The following is a 16,278-nucleotide window of genomic DNA, read 5'->3' on the forward strand; positions in this document are numbered from 1 at the left end:
GCCAGTGGGTGAGCTCCGATCATGAAATAAGCAGGTAAAAGTGACGCAGTCGGCATCTATTGTGTTTTCATGTCTATATTGCATGATGCGACTGCTATAGTGACAAAAGTGGCAAGTCCAGTGGGTTGATTGTAAAGACGAATATTGCTTTATTCAATACCGGGAAGAATTAATGACACAGAACGAAGTTAGATGTGACCGCAGCAGACTTCAAATGAACATTAGTTCAGAAGTGCTCACATAGCAGGAGCAGTCCCATAGATCTGACATAATACTTATCTAAGGTAATGAGAAGCAGTACAACTTGGTTACCTTTAGCGTAGTTTTCAAGGTACATGGAGGGAGGGGGGGATACGAAGTGATGTTTCGTAAAACCATCTCGCTCGTCTCAGTGCTTTTCTGGACTTTTCGCTGCAGTTGTGAGGTGTATTGCCCCGTACGTTGCGGTAATAGAAGTACAACCTCATGAGGTGACGTCCGACTCTGGTTCAACCGCGGCCACTACCTCGATGAAGAGAGGAAACAAATCCAGAGAAAGCGATGACACTGTGCTGTACTCCGCATCTTGCGACGAGTCGTCAGATGACGACTTTCAACCGGTCTTGCACCGCAAGGCCAAGTGACGGATCGTCAATCTATCGTCAGTGTCAAGTACGGCCACCGTGAAAACGGCGCACAGCGATGGCTCCATTTTATCCTGTTCGTGCCAAAGAGCGCTACCGAAAGTCTGCGTGTTCTGAACAGGCAAGCGCTTTCGCTCTATTTTTAGAACACTGTGCTGAACGAGATCAAAGACGTACGGCTAAATACAAGAAGAAACATGCTAGCTGTCGATGTGCTGCACCCGAGTGCACTGAGCACACTGCAACAAGTAAGACAACTGGGAAACATTGAGGTTAGGTCCATCATACCAGCCGATCGTGCGACTACAACAGGAGTCACTTACTATATTAACACGGAAACCGCAAACGCAAACCTTCCAATACTTGTAAAACCAGCGAGTCAAGACAACGTCACTGTCAGCGTTGGACGCCTTGGTAACACACGCTGTGTGTGAGTAACGTTCAAAAGTGACTGTCTTCCCGCATACGTGGAGGTTGGCGAGGTTGGCCACTTTCGTCAACAAGTTTGACCGTTTATTCTTAAACCCGTGCATGCTTCAACTGTCAGAAGATCGGCTATGTAAAGGGTGTTTGCAGGAGCTACGCAGCGTGCCCCAGGTGTGCCGAACCACACGCGGAAGACAACTGTGGCGCAATCACACTGAAGTGTCTTAACTATCAGGGTGCTCACAAGGCTTCTTCCAAAGAATGTCCGCACATAAAAAAAGAATTTTAAATTCTGAAGCAAATGGTACGAGACAGCTCAATCCACAAAGAAGCTGCTGAGAAAATCCGGCGAAAACGACATCGCCGTCGAAGGTCTTCACGTCGGACAGCCCCAACTTCAGGCAGTAAGTCGACGCATCAAGAAAGATCGCCAGCTGCAGTTTCCAGCATGGCAAACACAGACGTTGGAAAAGAGCAAAGGTGCAGATCAGTCTCTACAGAAGAGTGACCGCAACTTACGCGTATACAACGCGCAGAAGAGCCACAGCAGAAGCCGGCTTCTTCAGAGCAAGCTGCTGCAATGGAGGACTTGCGGGACACAGATCAGCAAGTGATAGCTCTTCTGCGACCCTTAATTAACGCGATTTGCTTGTTGTTAAGCAACATGCACACAACGTCAGCAAGAAGTGCATTGCAATTGCTGGACGCTTTGAGTCCAGTACTCGCAGCGCTTGAGTAAATAATGGCTCACCAGCCACTGTCTTTCAGAAAAGAGGTCCGAAAGGCAGCGATTCTTCAATGGAATGCCCGGGGACTGAGATCACGGGTCGCCGATTTTCGTCGGTTCGTGTACACCAATAAGTTCATCTGTGAACTTCAGTGTCATCTGCGAGCCAAATTTGCTGAACGAAATCATACTTTTTCGCTATGAGTCATTCATGTCGTCTACAACTGCGGACAATAGCAAAGTTCTGATGTTTATTCGCCGTGACCTCACCTACATTCATCATCTGGTGTCACCCCACGAAGACAATCAATATTTAAGTATAACAGTGAAGAAGAGACTTACCGTCACGGTTGTGGGTGCCTACCTCTCTCCGTCAAGCCGTTTCGATCATACAAGACTACAAGGTAACTTGGCCGCAACTCCTCAGTCATGCATTATAATCGGCGACTTCAACGCTCATTATACAATCTGGGGAAGTTCGAAGACCAATGTTAAAGGGAGAAAGTTGGTGTTCTTCACCTCCGACAATGAACTTTTCTTGCTAAATGATGGTAGTCCAACGTTCCTGCGTGGTTCAAGGTATAGCAGCTGCCTTGACCTGGCCTTTGTTTCATGAGGCCCCGATCGTCAGGCATTCTGAGTGGTTTCCAGACATATAAACGCATGAAAGTGACCACATTCCCGCTTACGTCAAAATCGAAGGATTGTCCCATGCTAAGATACGCGGTAGCGTTCCGAGAGTGGACTGATTGAAATTTAAGTCTCGCATGGAAAAGCAATGTGAAGCAAACAGATCCCTAACATAGAGGAGATAATTGAAAGCACAATACACGACACTACGTGTACCCTCACATGCTGTCCCAAAGTAACGGAATTTGACATCGAGTTAGAACGACTTCGAGCAATCCGATGGCATGCTGAACGAAGATACCGACGCACGGAGGCAATGGAAGACTCATGGATCGCTAAACGTATACAAAAGAAGATTCAGCGCCGGATAAATAAACTCGAGTCACAATGTTGAACTGCTTTTTGTGAGTCGCTGGACCCACGAAAACCTTTATTCCAATTGTGAAAGACGATACGAGGTATCCCCACAAAACCCACTCAGTGGTCACCATTCAGGACTCTCGAACTTTCTGAACAGAGACGCGGCATTGACGTGGCAGAAGACTTCTGTGCGAGAATACCTGGGCCACTCGCAGTGCTCGATAGCATATTGCCCTCTACCAACTGTCCACAAACACTGGATTCCCGCAAGGATATGCCTTTTTCCGTCGTTGAACTCGGAGCAGCACTAGCTTTGTGTGGACGCACGTCGGCACCAGGGCCCGATAGAATTTCTTATAAGGCCTTGTGTCATCTGGGTGAACGCGCGAGAATCCTGCTCCTGGAGTTGTACAACAAATCCTGGGAAGATGGAACGCTCCCGACAAGCTGGAAGACAAGTCGCCTTGTTTCACTTCTGAAGTCAGGCAAGTCACCGTTGGAGCTGTCAACCTATTGCCTGATTGCATCGGCCAGTTGTGTAGGCAAAAATATGGAGAGAATGATATTGGGACGCTTGGAGTGGTACTTGGAGTTCAACGACATCTACCCAGATGCCATGGCAGGATTTCGGCGTGGTCAATCATCGATTGACAACGTAGTCGACCTGGTCACTTACGTCCAGCACGAGAGAGGCCGTAAGTGTCTCTGGGCATCTTTGTTCTTAGACGTCAAAGGGGCGTATGACAAAGTTACGCATGAAGCTGTTGTCATCGTTCTCGAAGATGTAGGAGTAGGTGGTCGGGTGTATCGCTCGATACGTAGTTATTGGTCAATGCGATCCTTTTTTGTGAGCACTGAAGACGGTCAAACCTCTCACCCTTACAGCCACCGTGGCGTCCCCCAGGGTGGTGTACTCCACCCTGTGCTGATCAACCTTACATTAATTGCTCTCACTGAGCGTCTGCCAAGCACAGTCAGGCTATCAACGTACACAGATGATATCTGCGTTTGAGCATCGGCTGTAACACACCTGCGAAATCGAGGAAAAATTCAAAAAGCTGCATGTGAAACATCACGTTACCCTCGAAATAAAGGCTTGAAAATTTCTTCCGAGAAATGCGCCCTCGTAGCTTTTACACGAAAACCTATGGATAAGTACACCATAGGCATCAATGGTCAAACTGTACCATACGTTCGGTCGCACAAATTTTTGAGCGTCATAATTGACAGGAATCTATCATGGAGCGATGACGTTTCGTGCATAAAATAACAGTCAATATACATCTGTAATATACTAAAGTTCTTTGCAGTGAAGACTTGGGGAATGTCTCCCAGTGCAATGCTACAGCTGTACAAGGTACTTTTTCTCGGTTTCCTGCGGTACAGCTTACCGGCATTGAAAAATGCAAGCAAAACAAGATTACAAACTCTACAGAGTGTTCAGTCGAAGGCACTCCGGATTTGCCTCGGCTTGCCTCGTAGTGCGTCGACAATTGCTACTATAGCAATCGCTGGTGACCACCCAATCAGGACACATATTGACGTTGAGACACTCAGGACACATGCAAGGCATATTGCTCGGACACCCTGCGACCACCTAGCCTCTTTACCAGCAGACAGACCACGATCGTCATTTTGCCAAACGGTAGCCACATATCGCGATTCTTTGCCAACATGCTTCACACCCGCCGCCAGGTCTTCGACTCTTCTTTAGTGTCTGACTGAGGCTAACATCAGCCTAACTATACCTGGCATCCAGAAAAAAGCAGATATGTCGTCACCAAGCTGCTCTGCTCTTGTTATATGAGACGTATCAAGGCTGTATAAACGTATACACCTATTGGCACTGTTTTACAGAAGAGTTGAACAGCATCATTTGTTATACCAATGAAAGACACAACAAATTTCAAGACCTCCCACCTTAGGACATCAACGGGAGCAGAGCTCACAGCTCTTCGTGCCGCATTGCAATTCATCAGCGATCAACAGCCCCAAAAATGGATAATTTTCTGTGACTCAAAGGCAGCGCTGCAATCCCTTCTATCACCTTTACGCCCAGGCCCGTATTAACAGCTGCTATTTGAGATTGCAGAAAAAACTCACCAATTCACTGAGAAAGGGCATGAAATATCCTTTCAATGGCTTCCAGGTCATTGTGGAATAATTGGCAATGAATGGGCTGATCAAGCTGCCCGTTCTGCTCATATTGCAAGCGATCAAATATCAATTCCACTCTCCAGAACTGACGCTGCTTGGAAGCTCTGCATGCTTGCTCGCAAGCACTCCACGTCACGATGGAATGAGTCACATTTCATCCATGCACAGTTATGTGCCTTAGACCCAACTCTCAGTCTTCGAATTCCGTCGGAATTACTCCGACGCGAGGCTACTATGCTGTGCAGATTTGGCATCGCCTTTACCAATGCGTACGCGTTCCACATAGGAATGGCTGACACTGCTGAATGCGACCAGTGCGGCAGTGACGAAACAACTTGCCACATTCTGTGTGAATGCCGACAGTACTGCTCGAAGAGACAGTCGCTCTGCAATGCACTAGATGAACTGGACAACCAGACTCTTTCGGAAGAAAGAATCCCGCGCCACCGACGGGACTTTATGTCACAGAAGAAGGCTGTGAAGGCGCTCATGTGCTTCTTGCGTTCAACCGGCCTGTGCAAACGACTGTGATCGGAACTCCCTGAATGTGTGCGCATGCGATTTTTTTCTAATTTATTTTATATCACAGAGATCTCCCCTCTGTGTCCCGACTGTGGGGTGGCTAGCGACTTTAAGCACATGCTCTGGGCGTGCCCTTCTTTGCAGCACCACGCAATCCACGGCTTGACGGAGGAGGCCATCTCTGCTTTCTTCACGAGCCACGACTTGTTTGACCAACTCCGGGCTGTCCAAAAGGCCCACGATGCGGCGCTGAGGCTTGGCCTCCCTGTCCCAACGTGGAAGAGGCCCACAGTCTTGCACCTATAAAAACGGGGGGAAGATTCATCCGGACCCGAGTAGAGTTATCTATCTATCTATATACGCCGTAACTTTTCCAAAGCTCCATCTTCATTGAAATTAGCCCTGTACAAAACATTATTACGACCTAAACTAGAATATGCTTCTTCGATTTGGAATCCCAGCCACATTAGTTTAATTACATCGCTTGAGCTAGTTCAGAATAATTCCACACGCTTCATATTATCGAACTACAATCGCACTGCCAGTATATCTGCAATGAAATATAATCTGTCCCTGCCTACTCTGTCACTTCGAAGAAAAGTTTCCCGCCTATCAACTTTTCATGAATTGTATCACCACCCCCCCCCCCCCCCTCTTGCGCGACGAACTTATTTTGCAACCCCAGTATTTCTCCAACCGGGTCGATCACCGTCACAAGGTTGGAATTATCACCTATCGTACTAACACAGCTGCGCAGTCGTTTCTGCCTCGTTCTTCTCGCGAGTGGAACCACCTTCCACCTAAAATTGTTGCTATTAATGACAACCATCTTTTTCGTGATACCGTAGCTAACATTGTATACGCAGGACCTATTTAATGTATTTTTGTTTGTACGCTGACTTTTGCTTATATTCGTACTAACGCTGTATTTTTCCCTCCCCACCATGTACCATGTGTTATTCAATGTAATCCACTCCCCTCTGTAATGCCATTTGTCCCTGAGGGTATTATAAATAAATAAATAAATAAATAAATAAATAAATAAATAAATAAATAAATAAATAAACAAATAAACCTATCTATCTATCTATCTATCTATCTATCTATCTATCTATCTATCTATCTATCTATCTATCTATCTATCTATCTATCTATCTATCTATCTATCTATCTATCTATCTATCTATCTATCTATCTAGCCGCCTACGACTTTTAGCTCTCCTGGCCGTTTCGATAATGGTATTGATACCAAACTTAGTATGGCATAACATGACTGTATGAAAACATATTTGACTAATCATAACACAAAAATCATGACATCTATGTCATGAATGCCATGATTTACATTTCATTATCCTGCAGCTCTTGCGCTGGTTTCGTTACCATGGCGTGTTGCAAAACTGGAATGGTATGAAATGTTTGCATGGCGAACACAAGTGACAGACCCTAACATAAAAATCATGACATGCGTGTCATGTAACAACATGACTACATGCCACGCTCATGATGCGCACGTGGCTGTTTCGCTAGCTTCACTTATACCAAACTTGGTACAACGGGATGGGAATGGATGACAAAGGGATGTGACTGGTGGAAACATGATAATCATGAGATGCGTGTCATGTAACAACATGATTACATGCTACACTCATGATGCGCTCGCGGCCGTTTAGCTAGGGTCACATATACCGAATTTGGTATTACGGGGCGTGAATGGATGACGAAGTTATGTGAATGGTGCAAGCATGATAATTATAAGATGTGTGTCATGTAACAACATGACTACATGCCATGCTCATAATGCGCTCGCGACGGTTTCGCTAGCGTCACATATACCAAATTTGGTATCATGGGACGGGAATGGATGGCGAAGGTATGTGACTGGTGCAAACATGATAATCATGAGATGCGTGTCATGTAACAACATGACTACATGCCATGCTTGTGATGCGCTAGCGGGCGTTTCACTAGCTTCACTTATACCAAATTTGGTATTACCGGGCGTGAATGGATGGCGAAGTTATGATACTGGTGCAAACATGATAAACATGAGATGCGTGTAGTGTAACAACATCACTACATGCTACGCTCATGATGCGCTCGCGGCCGTTTCGCTAGCTTCACATAGGCCAAATTTGGTAATACGTGACAACAATGAATGGCGGAGGTATGTGACTGATGCAAACATGATAATCATGAGATGCGTGTCATGTGAGAACATGCCTACACGCCGCAGTCAAGGCGCCAATATATTTCGACGTGACGCGGTGCGCGTGCTTGCCGGCGTTCATTTTGTCGCTTCACACCGATTCGCAGGCATGCACCGCGCTGCTTTGCTTTGACGCATGCACGTTTCAGCGCATCCGGCATTCCTCCGTCACGAAAAGAGGGAGCAGCAGTGTTGTCTGGATAACGTATCGGCGCGAAAAGCAGCATGTCGCATTTCACGCTGGTTGCGGTTGTGCCGCGCCGACGAACGCTGGTCGCGCCTGGCGTCAGACTATAGAGTGCTCGTGTTTTGCTAACGTGGCGTCGCTGTGCCCAGTGTGCGCGCGCGTCAACGCTCCATTGGAGTATATTGGTCCCTTTATGATGTGCTTTAGGCCATTTTGCTAGCTCCACATACACCAAATTTGGTAATACGTGACGTCGTTGGATGACGAAATGTATGACTGGTGCAAACTTGATAATCCTGGCACGCGTGTCATAAAAAAACATGACAACATACCACGCTCATAGCGTGCTGGTGGCCGTTTCGCTAGCTCCACATGCTAAATTTGGTTTCACGTGACGTGAATAGATGACGACGGTAAACGACACATCCAAACATGATAATCATAACACGGAAGTCATGTACGGCATCATTTACATTCACCTTGTAACGTTGTGCTGATTTTAAAGGTAAATATCAACATTTCTCATTTGTGCTTCGCATATCATCGATTCCCACTGTACGAGGGATCTGCCAATTTTTCTTGCCCTAATAGTGAATCCTTTGTCAAGAAATTACCTGCCTAACACTGTGTGAACAGTCAGTTATCAAAAGATGAACTATAGGCATCATATGCACACAAAACGATTTTTCCAGGAGCAGTAAATTATCGTTTGTTAGCATAAATGCATGCAAATTGTCGGTGAATAAAAAGCTAAGGTCGAGCAAAAATACTTATGCCTTTAAAAACTAAACAAAGACGATGTAAAACCTCAGATGTGGCAAAAGTTATGGCGCTGCTCAAGCATAATTGACATAAAATCTCAAATTGTGCACTTTGCATTGAAAACACACAAATTCGCACAGCGAAGATAATAACTTGAAATGACACACAAGAAATTGTGAACCAAAATAGAATTGGGACGTGGGCACGGGGAGTACACACAAAGCTCAGGTAAGAGTGCTGAGGAATAGGAAAACATTTAGTAGGAAAAATCTTACATTTCACCAGCGTTAAGTGAAGACACGTTTACAACAAAAGGCAGTGAAACTATAAGTACGTGATTGTGAAGAGCCCCGGGGACTGCCAGGTAAATGATGCGAATGGAGGCGCCATCTTTTACGCTGGGGTGCAAATGTCTTTACGCCCGCTTCTCTGGAAGAGAAAACAACAGCTATAAACAAAACAGGATCACTTTAGGCGATGTGGTAAAAGCTTTGGCTTCCCAATAGATTGCAGGGAAGCGGCAGACGCGACGAACGCACTAGAACCCCGAACCATCGGTTTAAAATCCTTTCCTTCGCTCTTTATTCAGCCACTTTATTTTTTTGTTATTTTTGGTTACCAAACTGTACATATGAGTGCTTTTTATTCTTATTTCGTCAGGAAGCGGTTATCGGTGGAACGCTTTCACAGCTGTACTTGCCTCGTCTGTTTTTCTTTTGACTCGGTAGGCCTCCCTCGGTGTAGACCGTTTATGTAGTCCATGGTTTGTTCGCACTTTCTTTCTTTCTTTCTTTCTTTCTTTCTTTCTTTGTTTCTTTCTTTCTTTCTTTCTTTTCTTCTTACTTTCTTTCTTTCTTTATTTCTTTCTTCCTTTCTTTCTTTCTTTCTTTCTTTTTTTCTTTCTTTCTTTCTCCTCACTCCAGCTATTGGTTGAAGTTTATTTTCCTCTCGCTTTCGTGCACGAATGCTCAAGCATGGAATGAAGGCTGCCGGGATTGTGTAGACATTGTGTTCTCTCGCTTAAACGCTCTGCTGTTCTTTCCCCTTCCCACCTCTTTGTTTCGCTTCTATCGCACGCTGGCACCTATAAAATAATAGCGGGCATGGCAAATTATTATAAAGGGGAGAAGTAACACACCACGCAACCCGGTGCTTAGACCCGGGGTTCGTCGTATTTCCACCTTTCTTATTTGTCCTGTTCATGAGGTTGTTTGGTGCTGCTCCATGATTGCTGCTTCTCAGGGTCCTCTCGCTGTATATGTTTATTTACGTGTTTATCCCAGTGGCCACAGCACCCACGCGTATTGGAGTGGGTTTTAACAATACAGTATTTATATACTAAATTTATATTCTAACACTTCAATGATGCAGTAACGAGACCATTCACTATGCAGTTACGTAGAGGTGCATAGGAATGCACAACGTATATCGTACTTACGCAACTGCGTCAGTAAACTCCGGCTGACCCAGCAGTAAACTTGGAAATAAATCATGTGAAGTAATTTCTGCTACTTTAGCTACGTATTTCTACTAAGCATTTTCTCTTTTTTCCAGTTCAAAAGTTATCATTCAACATTTTTGTGACAACGCCACGTTATATGGCACTATTCAATGCGTTCCCTTTAACAGCTACGGCATTGCAGTGCGTCCTTGGTTGAGGCTTCAGAAAAATCAATATGTGCAAGAAGAAATGCAGGCTACCTCATAGAGTTTCATATATATATATATACTAAAGGGAACCCTGGCACTAGTTTTCATGGGAGCTGCGACGCATAGCGCCTCAGCGAGAATAAAATAATGGGTTGTACAAGGAATTTGCCAATTTCTGTACTTTCACTTCCAGTCTTCTTTTAGCAGTTTTGCTTCACCACCTTAACCTTTTAGGCTCACAATTTAAATCAGGTCATGATCGTTCAAAACTGTTCGTTCTTTTATTCAAAACAAAACCAAACCACAAATGCATCGGAAGTCCGCAAGCATGAGGTCTAGGCAGATCCATTCACATCTCATCATTCCCATGGCCACTGAACAATGGCAGCGCCAGAGGCCCCTCTACATAAGTTTAGAAAACTCTATAGGCTACTCTACGCATTCAACTGAGTTGACTGGAAAGTGAGAGCCCTCTCATTTTTCTCAGCCGATGAACTGACCTTCTTCGCACACCTAAGGTGGTTTTGCACGGTCTCCAAAATCGGAGGTGTAGGAAACATTTTTTCACCGCACGTGGTTTTGCATTGCCTCCGTGATCGGCTCCCCTTTGACCAAGCGACGATGTTCTGTCATAACGCAATCTTGTGACACCTTGTGATGGGAATTGAAAGAGACGTTTTGGTTACATCACAAAATTTGAAGACTTTTGCCGTCGTGGTGACTTAAATAGGTCCCGTTATCACTTGACGATTATTTTTTCCGTAACTCCTGGTGGCGCATAAATCCCAGAACACTGATGCCGCTGACTAGGGATGCCATCGATTTCTGCGTTTGTCGAGGCATCCATTGCTTCGGCCCTAATGAAACAAAGACAATTACAAGGTTGCGTTCCTAACATCACTGAAAAAATTAAGACTTGAAGGCATAACAAATGATAGCTAACGGCAGAGCGGGAAACGTAGGAAGGTCAACCAGTTGAGGATAACCGGTTTGCTACCTTACATGTGAGAACGAAATTGGGGAGATCGAAAGGAGTAGGGGAAAGAGATAAGAAAGACAGAAAGAAAGCACATCACACAGCACGTGCACAAGAACCTGGCCAGTAAGGTTCCGTCAACCTGTTGTACAAAGGAAACATCACTATCATAGCCGCATGTCCAACCAGGCCCGTGTTTTTAAAAACCTCAGCAGTTATTTGATCGCATGCATGTGCAATGTCACTCGTCGACGACAAGCTAGAAGCGATTCAACAGACATTTGTCTATTGTTAATGCTCGCCATCAAGAAAACATGTGACTGTCTCTGCAGAATTTAGATGGCACAGTCACACAGGATGTGGCGTAGCATCTCCTCGCTTCTAAAGGCATCTCAGAGAAAATTACCAGCCATTTAAATTCGGAGGGACTACGATTTTGTAAATGCTTCTCCTAATCAGAAACGACAAAACAGTGTGGCCTGTCTTCGGTGGAGTCCACTTGGCATATAGTAACGCATCAACAAGCGCAGGTGCTGATGATGATTGGTCAGGTGGGTTTGACTGCTTTAAGGTACGTGTTCTAACAGCATATCCACGGAGTGAATGATGATAAGTGGGGTGAAGCGCTGGAAGGTTTCATCGTTACACTGTGAACCATCGGCGAATATCGCCCACTACATCATCAAGGACGTGACAAGCACTGTACATAGTGAGAAGTTTGTAAGATGGATACATACACCAACGGAGGAAGGACAACCACTCCCTAAGGAGCTTCGCCCCTAAAATTCATGAATTTTTAAAGCGCACCTGGACACAAGTACATGATCATCTTGCATTTCATGTTGGCTACTTTTCAACAGTATTGGCTTTATGGTCGCTGAAAGGGTGGATCGGTGATGGGGTGTAGTGGTATGTTTGCTAGGTGGCTACATACACTAATGGAGGAATGACAGACCCACACCCTAAGGAGCTTCGCCCCTAAAATCTATGGTTCTTTATTGCGCACCTGGATACAAGTACATGACCATCTTGAATTTTATATTGGCTACTTCTCATCAGTATTCGCTTTATGGTCACTGAAGTGGTGGATCGTTGATGGGGTGTAGTGGGATGTTTGCAAGGTGGCGACATACACCAACGGAGGAAGGACAGACCCACATCCCAAGAAGCCTCGCCCCTAAAAGGCAAAATGGGCTAAAATAACCAAGTGATGGTGGTCTAAGAGTTGGTTTCACGAAGGAAATACAAGCAGTTCAGTTGTAGGGGTGAAAAATGAATCTGATAAGGTTATTATAAACAACTTAAAATCAACCAATAAATTACCAGAGCTCGCACTCCATACAACCGAGATAATAAACGCAGATTTAGAGTGATTAATCTTTTATAAAGGAGTTGTCTTACTAATGCGGGTGTAGAAGAAATGTTTTGTAGTTGGTATCCGAGCATTTGGTTAGCGTTGTTCGTTTCATGGTTAATAATAAAGAACCAATTGCACCCAGACATTCAGCGTGGCAGTTGGTGTTCTATGACGGTGGTTTTGTACCACTAAAATGCACTAAGTTGCTTCAAAAACGGAGAAAAATTTATGCAGACACTTCGTAGTGAGATGAGTCATATTAACACATATATATTTGCTTGCAAGAAGTGGAAAACTACACTGGGCATCACATAATTTGGATGGCAGCGCGAGTGAATGGTTCAAAGGAATTTCTGATGGTTCCTTAAAACAGTTTCTCATCATCTTTTCAACTGATAAAAGGAATGATTGCCGGCTGTTTGTATTTGTTGAACCAAGTCAACCTTAGTGTCCGGTGTTGCCTGTTTGTTGGATCAGTATATCTGGCTTTCCGCTGCACGTACCAGTTATTCTGTGTTCAGATTGTGCTCGCGACTCTGTAGCGAACTCTTTCTCACCAAAGGAAACTATATTTCGTTTATACGGGTGAAATAAAACCAACTGGACAAAAAACACGTTGTCTGTGTTCATTTACTGATCATTTACGTGATTTCAGCAGTGGTGCCAACCCACTGGAGTTGGCATTGTCGATGGTTTTCTTTAATTTAATAGTGGTCGATGACATTCGTACCGGTATCAGCCAAAGAATATGTTCACTATAGGATCGTTACTTCCATAGAAGTCGATGTATCAAGCATAGATGGTGGCTCGTTGCTATCGTAACCATATAATATCGCAGAGACCACATCAGACAGCAAAAAATATACATATGCATTGCCGCGACCGACAGTGATAGCGACATTGTGTATTATTTCTACATGGAGAAAAAATGAAAAACTTTCTAACTTGCTGACCTTTCATATGCTTCTGATAACTACGCAAATTTATTTGGCCATTGAGGCTCGCTAAATGCGTGTGCGAGAGAACGAGAAGAGCAGCAAGAAAGACCGGGGAAGCGAGGACGTCTTATTGGCCAAATAGTGTACTTGCACCATACTCCAAATACTTTGCAGATGAATAAATTGTGACACAACTGTTCACCAGAAAACAGCAAAATAGTTTGAAAACTCACGCTTCCCAATCGCGAAAAGCCCCTCCAGTGAAATAGCAGCACTGATAATATCCTATAGCCAACCCTAGAGCACTGCGTTTCTTTGCTTTACGTCCTCACCTATCGCACTTCAATCGTAAGATGGTCGTCGATGTCAGTGGCCATTACTTTTCAAACACTTTTCGCCTCAAGTTTCACGGCCGATATCTTTTAAACATGCATGAGCCATGTACCACGTGTTTCCGAATTGTGCGAAAAAAGCTAATACTCTGCGTCAATCGCAAACACCGTGCTGCAGTCATTTCATTCGTAGGATGAAACCGGAATGGTTATTGCTCGCTTCTGTTCTTTCAGTCTCTCCCTCTGTGCCCGAGTAAGCGCATCCACCCTATGTCAGGATTGACGCTTGACAGCCAGATGAACTTATTGACGTACCGTGCAACCCGGTAAATGCGAAGTCGTTTGCTCAGTACGCTTTGACCAGGAATTCCAATTACAGCGAAGAACCGAGTTTCGCCGGAAGCAAATGGCTCTTCAATGGAACACGTCGGACAACCGTTCATCTTCAGCGTCAGTTCAAAAAACAGCTGGTGTTTTAATGGGCGAGTGTTAGCCATCGTCGCAATCAATGCTATCAACCCCACATCCAACCTTTCTACGTAACTTATTTTGTATGTTAGTAGTTTTGAGAAGTGTCACTTCATTCTCAGTTAAAAAGTCTTCGGTACACTCCTGTTCGAAACGCTTTTATCGACACCCGATGTCCTAGCGATTTTTCCGCGCTTCTAGAATCCACCTTCCCTGGTACTGCTACCTTGACTGGACGTCATTTTTGCTACTCTGTCTACTTCAAAGACTGAACTACTATATTTAGCAGCAGAAGGTCCCTACATCATTCAGTTTTGCGATACGCTGACCAATTCCCAGTGAATCTCACAGTGCTGAAAAAAAAAGATTCAACGCTTACTACTTGCGGCAGGTCAACGATATACGAAGCATTATCAAGGTAAATTCAGCCTAAAGGTTCTTTACAAAAAGTGTAGCTGCTCAGAACAATATTTTCTGACCACAGACAGTCACCTTCACGCTGCCCCCATACGCAATGATGCGTGCGAGAATCGATTGACTGCAATATTTTAGCGATTTATCGAACGCGCAGCCACGCAGCTCCTCTTACGGGAGATGCTAACGCAAGGTCAGTGGCGATGGTTTAGTTCAATCAGAAAAGAAAAGTCATCCGTGCTTTGCTGGTTCTTTGATGACACTTGCGTTACTTCTTTCTGAAATGACGAATTAACCACATCCTTTAATTGGGGATGTGGTCAGCTCTGATATATAGAAGCGGTGATTTTTAGACAGATATGTAATAAGACGAAGAAGTTCGTACAAAAAACTCCTACCATTTCCACGAAGTGAATGCGATGAGAAAAATGCTTATCGGTAAAACCATAAATCTCTTGTTGGAGCACGGCGGTAGCCTTAATTGCCACAAGACTGGCCACTGCGAATGGAGGCGATGGCGGTTATGTTGTTGTCAAACCATGCAAGCGGTCGCATAGCTTACAGTTGTGGCCGAACGAGTGATCGAGGAAGTCGCCTAAAAGCGCGCGTCGGCGCTACTAACCGCAGGTAGCTTAGTTCGCTTTTCGCGCTTGACCATTGCTTTGCGCCACCACTCTTATGCGAGCTTCTCTTGCCGCGGCTTGCATGGCGCCTCTGCTTCGCAGGTTCTCACGTCGGGTTCCGCTTGTAGAGGAGAGAAAGAAAGAGAGAAACGTCTTTATTCATAAAACCATGAAAAAAGAGGGCGTAGGAAGAACCCCTAGTCCGGGGTTTCTAGGGCGACTTCAGCGACGAGTCGGGCCCGCAGTGTCAGAGCTGGGAGGACCTCGGGAGGTACATCGCAAAGAGAATCATCCCACAACTCCTCGTTACGTAAAGGGTGAAAGAAAGCAGGTAAGGAAGGAAAGGTGTTCGCAGTGCACTCTATCGAGACAAGGAAGGTCGTGGGTGACTTTCCACAGCGGGGGTAGCGGTGCGCATAGCACTGCGCGTAGAATTTATGAAGTGATATTAGACTGGGAAATGTTTTAGTCTTGTTACGAAGCGCGCCTCCGACGACGTTATGAAGGGCGCCACGAATCTCGCCGCTGACTCCACTGTTACGAAAGACGGCGACGCCAACACGGTCCCGAAGGCGTCACTGCTCCTATCTCCGCCGACACGGTCACCAGCGGTTTGGTAGCGTAGGTTTGTCAGCTCGCGGCTGCTTATGCGCGGAGATGATAGACGAGCGGACGAGACGCCGGTGAGTTAAACAAGGTTTATGTACAGCATATATACAGAAGCGTTACAAATTCGGCACTGAGGCCGACAGAGACTCGAAGAGCCGAGTTCTCATCTCTAACACATAGGTCTACTGCTCGCGACGCACCGCAGGGCTTTTTTATATGCACCGGGAGGATTCTTTGAGTAACCAAATGTCCAACCAGAAGCGCCGCTGGTCGTGAGGCCAGAATCCTCCAATGGGGTCGCCGCTGGG

This window comes from Rhipicephalus microplus, unplaced genomic scaffold (genome assembly GCF_043290135.1).
Source record: "Rhipicephalus microplus isolate Deutch F79 unplaced genomic scaffold, USDA_Rmic scaffold_27, whole genome shotgun sequence".
Lineage (NCBI taxonomy): Eukaryota > Metazoa > Arthropoda > Arachnida > Ixodida > Ixodidae > Rhipicephalus > Rhipicephalus microplus.